The sequence below is a fragment of the Squalius cephalus genome (genome assembly GCF_949319135.1).
Source record: "Squalius cephalus genome assembly, chromosome: 21".
Classification (NCBI taxonomy): domain Eukaryota; kingdom Metazoa; phylum Chordata; class Actinopteri; order Cypriniformes; family Leuciscidae; genus Squalius; species Squalius cephalus.
The window spans coordinates 11,201,185-11,210,986 of NC_137142.1; positions in this window are offsets into that span (position 1 = coordinate 11,201,185).

The following is a 9,802-nucleotide window of genomic DNA, read 5'->3' on the forward strand; positions in this document are numbered from 1 at the left end:
TGAACTTAACATTATACTTTTAGTTTTAATTTTTGCACTTGCAGTAGGCCTATACTACTATGTTCAAATGTTATTTTTTATACTTGAAAAATACCTTTAACTGTACTTTAATTTTAAAAACATTTTATTAGCTTCATGCATCCTTTTTTATCAACACTTTGAATGTTGGTAAGTTTCATAAAGGCAACATTTTAAACGAAAAAGATGAGAAAATCTCATTTTTGTCAAAGACTACGCCTTGATCAGATTCAGAAACGTGATCAAAACACAGATGGAGTAGATCGAGGTGTAGGCTAGTCCACTGGTAGTGTACATAGGAATTTACTCTAATTCTACTTTTTCCCAACATTGACTGAATTTTCCAGCTATCCATGTTTTCACTGTTATACGATAGGGGGCGCTATGACACATCTTCTAGTGCAGAATCTCCGGATCAAAACACAGGAGAAGAAGCTGAAACAAGCGATAGAAGATTGAACATATCTGTTTTATATCAATATTTCCAAACAATGTAAGTTTCATAAGACTGTGTATGAAAAACTATGTAAAAAATATATATATATTTAATAGGCTACTCGATCAAAAGAGTTAACACAACCACAAGCCAGTATACTTTGAATACTTAATTATACTTTTAAGTATATCTCGATCAAAAGATTGAGTACAAGTATAGGCCAAATATTCTTGGACTTTTCGCTCAGTATAAGTCAAGTACACTTAAGTGTAATTAAGTAAAATTTCTGAGAAGTACATAAAGTTTATTTTTGAGGAGTATATAAAATGTAGACTGAAAGTATGCTTTCTTCTTTCAGGGTTGCCAACTTTTCAGTTTAGCTCGGAGTGAGACTTCTCCGACGGGGGTGGGGGGGGGGTAACTGGGGGGGGGGGCTAACTGGGGGGGGGGGGGGGGGCAGGCAGGGGCCACTTGTGCTTTTAGGGGGCACACCTTTAACATTCATCTTAACCTATTTTCAGTATTATTTCAAGTCATTTTTCACCATGTACATGCATGACTGCAATCTCTAGAAAAAGCTAATAAATAATATTAGCTAAGCTAATAAAACAATTTCAATTCAAATGAATGTTTCATTATGTTTAATTGTAGTGTGATATAATGATCAATAATAACACATTTTTAGCATCTAAGCACATCTAGGCACTTTTTTACACCTGGGGTGGGCGATATGGCAATAATATCACAATTTTTGTTTTGTTTTTCAGAAAAAAAATCACGATTTTATCATGATTCTTTTTCATGTTGGTTTTACTATTTTGCATGTGACTGAGCATTACAGCCAAACTAATGTCCCTATTTTAAAAACAAAGCCTTATAGCAAAATATAGGTAACAAAATATTAGGGCTGCAACAACTAATCGATAAAATCGATAATAATCAATTATGAAAATCGTTGTCAACGAATGTCATTGTCGATTAGTTGGTCTGCTCACGTCACGGGGAGCGTTACTGATGACGTCACTTTCATGACAACGCAGTCACGCGAAATGGCAGAGAGTAATCGGAGAGAAACATCAGCACGGCAAGCAAAAACTGTATATTCTCATTATATGAAGATGTGAAAATGGTATAGTCTAGTTTAATTCAATGCTACTGTGTAAACAGCTTTGTTTACTAACTTCGGGACAGTCACACTAGATCTATTTTGTATCGAGCATCAGGTTGCGCAATCAGTTCGCTCGCAACATAAGTGATGGATTAAAAATAGCGCTACCGCAGAAATAGGTTAAATTAAATGGTGTTTACAAAGTGAAGAACTAAATATAAAGGCAGTTAATAACAGCAGCAGTAAAATATTGTTTTTTAGTCACTGTAGTCAGTGGTTTTCAGCGAATGCTTGTGCAGTAATACATCATTTTTCCTGTAAGTTACTTTTAATCAAGCCTGTTGTCAGCTGCGTACCTCCATTCCGCTCTCTTTTTATAGCATTTGTCTACTATGTAAGGGATAATCCCGCTTATTACATGGCTACCCACCAAATAAATCAATAATTTTACACAAAATATTGATTTAAAAAGGAGTTTATTGATTTAAAAATGATTGTATTGCTTCCGCTAAAGAAAATAGTCCGTTCCGTCTCTACGGTTAGAATCCTGCGTCCATAGCAACGCTCTGTTTTTCTGGTGTGTTATACTTCGCAGCGGTCTGTTATGTAAGGGATAATGTATAGTGAGCCGGTTGTTATAGTGAATAACAACCCCGACAGGCTGAACGGGATCCCGACGCGAAGCGGAGGGATCTTGAATCAGCCTGAAGGGGTTGTTATTCACTATAACAACCGGCTCACTATACATTATCCCGCTTATTACATGGCTACCTACAAAATAAATAAATAATTTGACACAAATTATTTATTCAAAAAGGAGTTTATTGATTTAAAAACGATTGTATTGCTTCCGCCAAAGAAAATAGTCCATTCCGCGTCCATAGCAACGCGCTGTTTTTCATGGCAACGGTCTGTTATACTTCGCAGCGCTCTGTTATAAAGAAATAACAGACCGCATTCTACTTTGGAATTCAGCCAAGCCATGTAATAACAAGAAATAACAGATCGCATTCTACATTGGAATTCAAAATCTGCTGCTTAATATCTTATTACAAACATGTTTGTGTCCTAATTTCATAATGTGAAGTTTATATGAGCAGCGCAACTCAATATTTTGTTTTGTTTATTTATATTTTGGATATTTAAAGTTTTACTGTTTAAAAACTGGACAAACTTTTGTGTTTGGGGTTTAAAATGTAAAAATTATATTAGTAAAAACTCAATGTGTGGCTTTTGCACTTTTTAAAGTACACTTTTACACATAAATACCCTGATTTAGGGTTTTATTTAGTTATAAACAAAAATCAAATTGAATTTTTAAAAAAACCTATCCGATTAATCGAAAAAATAATCGTCCGATTAATCGATTATCAAAATAATCGTTAGTTGCAGCCCTACAAAATATAAAATAAAAAAGAATGGCAGACATTTAGGTCAAAGTGGCGAAGATGAAATCTTTGTCACTATTTTCTTTGTTATTAAAAATTAAGAACAGAGATACATATTACACATACACAACTTAATATTCAAATGAAATAAACAGTGCTTTATTTTTTCAGCTATAGGTGTATTTAACAGTAGAATTGAAGAAAGTAATTAAATGGACAAATATGAAAATAAAACACAACAGACTTAAAGTTCTCAGTCAAGAGCAGTGAATGATTTCCAAAAATGTGTTTTGTTGTTTTATTAACATTAACGGCATAGTTCTCAACCCAAAAAGTCATAATTTACACTCTTAAGTTGTTTTAAACCTGAATAAGTTTCTTTCTTCTGTTGAAAATAAACGTTATTTGAAAGAATGTCAGTAACCAAACAGTTGATGTACCCCTGTGACTTCCATAGTATATATTTTTCCTACTATGTATGTCAATGGGGACCAGCAACTGTTTGGTTTTGGGTGAACTATCTCTTTAAGAACAAGCGGCAGCATGTTTATTATTAGGGCTACTGTCTCTTTAAGAACTGCACGCGACGCGTCTAATATACACGCATATGACAAGCAGATTTTAATTAATTTTCTCTGTTTGCTTTCACTTTAGACATAACCAACTTGTTTATGTAAACATTGTCTGTATTTGACAGTATTAGCGCAATATAAGACTCAAAAGATAACTTTTAGTCCAGTAACAGGCTTTTAACTTTCCGTATGTGCCGTTCTCTGCCGTTCGTGCGCGCGCTATCGGTTGGACGACAGTCTCTGTCTCGCATGCGTGCTCGCTCTAGGTTCTGGGAGATTTTTAACTAATTTGCGCCATAACTAGTGGTCCATCCAGTTGTTAAGAGCCTGAATTGTTTATAGTAATTCTGAAATTTAGTGCACATGAGTGAAAAAAAAATACAGCACAGAAGAAGTCTATTTTTGCGTGAGATTTCTTTGTTGAGCGTGAGAGCGTGAGATTGAGGCTGAATGCGTGACTGTCACGCGAGATGCGTGAGAGTTGGCAACCCTGTTCTTTTTATTTGAAAAGAAGTATACTAATAGAACACTTGAATAATCATATTTTTCGTAAGGGAATTATTATTGCTGTGTACAAGATCAGGTTCAGTTCCATGCTTATTTTATTTACTCTATAAGCTATTCCACCAGAAAGCTTGTTACTATATAAACTTGAACATGTTAGTTTATAAGACAGTGTGTAATATTATGTTTTAAAAAAAGTATTTAATAAGCTACTCAATCAAAATAGTAAACACAAGTACAAGCCAAGAATACATAGAATACTTTATACTTTTAAGTATATCTCGATCAACAAGTACAGGCCAAATATACTTACAATTTTCTGTCAGTACAAGTCAAGTATACTTAAGTGCAATTTGAAGTATATTTCTGAGAAGTACATAAAATGTAGACTGAAAGTATACTTTCTTATTTTTAGTTTAAAAGAAGTATACTAATAGCACACTTGAATAAACTTCTTTTTCGTAAGGGTATCTATCTATCTATGTATCTATCTATTATTTCTAATCATCTATCTAATATTTCTATCTATCTATCTAATATTTCTATCTATCTAATATTTCTATCTATCTATCTAATATTTCTATCTATCTATCTAATATTTCTATCTATCTATCTATCTATCTATCTATCTATCTATCTATCTATCTATCTATCTATCTATCTATCTAATATTTCTATCTATCTATCTATCTATCTATCTATCTATCTATCTATCTATCTATCTATCTATCTATCTATCTATCTATCTATCTATCTATCATGCCAGCAACATAGCAATGTGCTAAATCACATTAGCAACATGTTACCAATGTGTTAAAACATGCTACCAATGTGCTAAATCATGTTAGCAAGATGTTAAATCATGCTAACAACATGCTAGCAACAAACTATATCATGCTAGCAATGTGTTAACGCATGTTAGCATTTGCTAATTAATGCTAGCAATGTGTTAAAACAAATCTATCTATCTATCTATCTATCTATCTATCTATCTATCTATCTATCTATCTATCTATGAGAATATCACATTAACACATTAACCTAATTTGATCATTAACCATATCAGATGCTTTATTCAACTCGCTTCAAAGAATTCCATCACGTTAGTCAAGACTAAACTTTAAAATGTTAAAATTCATTTTGGCATGCACACATTACATAACTATAGCCATCATCACTGAGAACATCTGGCTACATTGATGTTCACAAACCCATGTCCTCATGTAATGAAAGCATTAAGATAGACATCAATAAACATCTTTGGTTGTTGGCACAATTTCAAGTGTCACAAATCACTTGATGTCAATATTTATAGCTCCAAACACTCTCCCCCTCTTGTTATCTTTTCAATAGGCTTTGAGTTTGCCCAAGGAAGTTTAGAAATACTTTCCATGCCGATTGACAGCCAACTACAATATAACAAACAATGTCTTTGAAATGCAGGTCAAGTTACTTCCAAGCTTTGTGCATCCTTGAGAGGCTGAATGGAAAAAACGTGTTTATCTGAGCCAAAGAAAAACACTTTGGAATCCTCTTTCAGACTGATTCATTATAGGCCTCTGGCAGAGAGAGCGAATCAGGCCTGACGAAAGACTTTTCAGACTCCCAAGGACACACCAGAGAGTATCATGTGGGTATCGTTGAGAAAACATGCAAACTCTTGCACATACACACACAAACGGTATGGGCTAAAAAAAGATTCTGCGGTTTTTGGGTCATCCTTGAAACTGAACAGGCACACATAAAGTCACACAAACAGTCCAAATGACAACTTAAAACAAGTGCTTAAAAAAAGATGGAGGTTGCCGAAATGACAGCCTTATTATACACCAGGATTATGTTCTGTACGAACACCAGCCCCAAGGGAAAGTGCCGGTTGCTGTGCCAACGGTTCTGCAGAAATGACAAGTGAGCTGTAAACCACAGCAGGAGGGGCCACGCCCTTCAACTCTCCTTTAGGGGCCCCCTTAGGGCACATCAGTTCCCAGAATGCACCTAGTCCTCACTACCATCGAGTCAAAACACTTTTTTTCTCGTCCTATTTCCTTCCACTCAGTCAGGTAGAGCCTAACCAATAATAGCAGCCTGGCTGTGGTATTGGCAACGTCTGCAGGGTTCAGAGTAACTTCTATATGAAAGTTCAGCCAGAGGATTACTCACATCCTCTGGCCACCCCAGCCGCCCCAAGTGACAGTCCCGCTGATGGATGTCTGCAAATGGAGAGATTGAAAACAACTGACACATTGGTCTTAACTTTTAAATATTTACAGATTGTATATGAGAGCTCAGACTTATCACTGACTTAAAAATCATCAGAAGATTGGGTTCTATTTTCAGGAGAACATGCATAGGCCTCCTAGTAACAATTTACACCTTTAATCTAATGTAAGATGCTCTGGATAAAAAAATTAAAAATAAAACTGCTAAATGCATTAAAGGTGCAGTATGCGGTCTCCCAGAATTGTTGTTGAACACTGTTGATATTTGAAATCAACCCAAACAAACCCACCCCCTCTCTTCATTGCTCCGCCTCCAAAATTCACAAACACTTTACTACACACTTTGCAAGCGTGGATGTCTATGTATCATATTAGAAGCGAAGCAAAATATTGCTTCACGAAAAATAAAGCAAAGATAATGAACGAACGAGAAGGAAGCATAAAAAATGTACAGTACACAAGAGTAAATACAAGCAAGAGTTGGTTGTTAGTCGCCAGCAGCACAGCAGCTCCAAACAAACAATGACACTTAAAACTGTCCTGTTACTCTGGCTAACATTACAACAACAGCATATATTGGTTCTGTGAAACCGCAAAACCAAAGTTACTCACGTATGGAGCAACAACAACACAAACTCTGCGTCCGTTTTTAGGCCTTCCTGCATAGGTCTCTCAAGTGCAGGAAAGCTTTTTTCAGTGATATTCCTCTGAGATTTTCTCTTTTGTATTGTCACTCATCTCTCTTTCAACAGTCTTTCTTCAAATCTCCCTCTTGCTCTCACTCTCTCCTCCACCATCATACTGCTGATTGGGATGTTGGGACGTTTGTTGTGGTGCTCGGTCCAACCAACTTTTCAACTTGTATATATAAATTGTTAGCTATTGACTGTATGCTTCATGCCAAACATGTGTGTACCTGTGCATGTTCTATGGCATCCCGTTGTGAGTGTAATGTTCATGCTATTTCTTGGTATATATAGGCATAATAACCTTATGTAGGCTTGTATATCATGTCCCACTAAAAGTTATTTAGACACATTTATGTATGTGAAAGTGAATAAAAATGTATGACGTTATTTGAATTAAATAACAAATCATAAAAACAAGTGGCATTTATTTAAACCCTTTATGTTCAAAGATCGCCGAAGGCCCCAGATTATTGTTGTTCAACATTCACTGCACGTTAAAACATCACACTCTTATTTGATAAGGACAAACTGAGTATCATTAGAAAGAGTAAAGACCTTAGCTTTGATACTTGACCACTGTTTATGATAAAACTTTGAAGAAATTGAAAGGAGTGCAAAATAATTAATCTGTAATGTTTGATATTTTGAATAGAATATCACACGCATTTGAATTCTGTCACATCTGCTCTAGTTTGTGTTCACAAAGATCCACTGAAAATGGTCCATTAAGGCTCTTAGTCCAAAAGTGCACATATTTGGAGAAACATTGATTTATTCTCTCGTGTTTGCAAAATATTTCATCCATTTCTATTAATTTCTCACTGAATTATTCGATCTGAAGAGCTGAAAGCGTTCAGAGAATGCTCTGTCTCTCCTGTTTCTGGTTTGCATCAGTTATGACTCATTGAGCACTTATTTGATCTCTACAACTGTCAATCAACTTATGTGACCATAATTCCTGCCCTTCTGGATGATACAGTCCTGTACACTTCCTCGTTCTGAGCTCCATGATAAACAAAGCCAAAGAAACGTTTCTACACGTCAAAAACGAAGAGAATAAACACATGATAGCAATAGGGGTTGTGTGTGATTTTCATGCGATTTGGGGTATATTCATATGATTAAGGAATGTTTACAGTATACATGCTAAGCAGATGTAGCGCTCAGCTCCATATAAAAAGCTAACTATAACATATTTCAATAACATTATATGACCAAAATCCACATTAAATTGCAATCGGAAGTTATTACAAACACTCACTGGTGGTTAAAAGTGAGTTCTGAGTAAAAGCGTAATATTAGTCTTTTAAATGTTATGTAGCTTGATGCTAATGGTTAGCCTGGATGCCAGCCGAACTTAGCCCCGCCCACAAAAATTTTAGGTCGGGAAGTTCGGTCTGGACTCGATCCGTTGAGGAGCTATTAGGTGTGTTCGACATCGGCTGCGGCTGGATGTAACCGATCGGCGAGAGTAGCCGCGTGCAGGCGGGGAGGAGCTGCAAACGGAGACGTGAAGTCGGACACTTTCTGGTTCCCGTAGTGACCGCTCACGTGGTGTTTGCATACTTTACCACAGCTGAAGTGAAATAAATGCAATATTTGCCAAATAATAGATGTTTCAGAGACATTTTCATTCAATACTTTATGTACTGCTTCATACAGCGTCTGTTTGAACAAGAATAAAGTTAAACATAAGCTACTATCAATGAAGTGGAGTCTACGTTTTTTAATCAGTTTTAATTTGATAAACATGACAAAATATAACATCGCAACGACATGAAAAGAGTGTTTACTGTTATAAAAAAAATGATTCGAGAGCTTTAGAGGAACTAAAGGTGTTCGAATAAACACGAAACACACGTGATCGTTGTCATGCAGTGAATCCGGCCAATCGTGGAACAGCTGTGTCGTCATCAGCCCTCGTGCAGCCCTGTGCAGCCGCTCTTGAGAAGCTGCGCTGGCTGAGTTCTCCGGCTACTCTCGAATCGCTCTCGCGGTACTTTGATGGTATACGTCACAGTCACGTGGTGTCGGCGCTGTATCAAGTCGGACAAAATTTCTAACCGGCATGCACTGCTTTAAGTCAGCCGCCGATCGGTCTGCGCAGAGCTGCATGAAGTCGAACAAGCCTAATATGCCCGAACAAAAATTGTTTGGACCAATCAAATTGTCAGGGGCGGGCTTTATACGATGATGGACAGATGAGCAACGGTAACGTAATCATCCACGTCATCAACGAGCGCTTGGGTTGAATACAAATGACTGCCGCTGGAGAATTGAGATTTCACGAGTTCACGCTTACAAATAAGTCAGATACAATAAATGCATATTTGGCGTGCTGTCTGAGGCTCGGGCTCGGGCTCGGTATTCGGCCCGAACCCAAAGTAGGCTACTCCCCCCGTATTCCTGGCTGTGGAAGGACAAGCCGAGAGTGAGTGGAGGGATGCTGAAAACTGTCAAGGAATGTTAGGTGAGTTGACAGAGTGAATAATATGCTTCCTCTCATGCTGATAGTGTAGACATTGTGTTTGATGACAAGTTGATTGGATTGATTATGTGAACGTGCTCCTGCCGAACTTTGTTTATGAAACATCATGTGTAAATATTGCCATCGCGTCTGTTATAGAAGATATCGACAGCGCATTAATTTTAAAAGAGGAAAAGAGAACCGCGATCAAGGCATTTGTCGATCGGAAACATGAATGAAAACTTACTCCGTTGCTCTGATTGGTTGTAGGTCTATCCAATTGAGTGCAGAGGCATTTTCTTTCCTGGTTCGGTTGAAACACGCCCTATAAATCAAAGCTCAATGGACCAGTATCAGACTCACATTCTGACTAGAATCTAGCTAATGGTAGCTCTAATGCA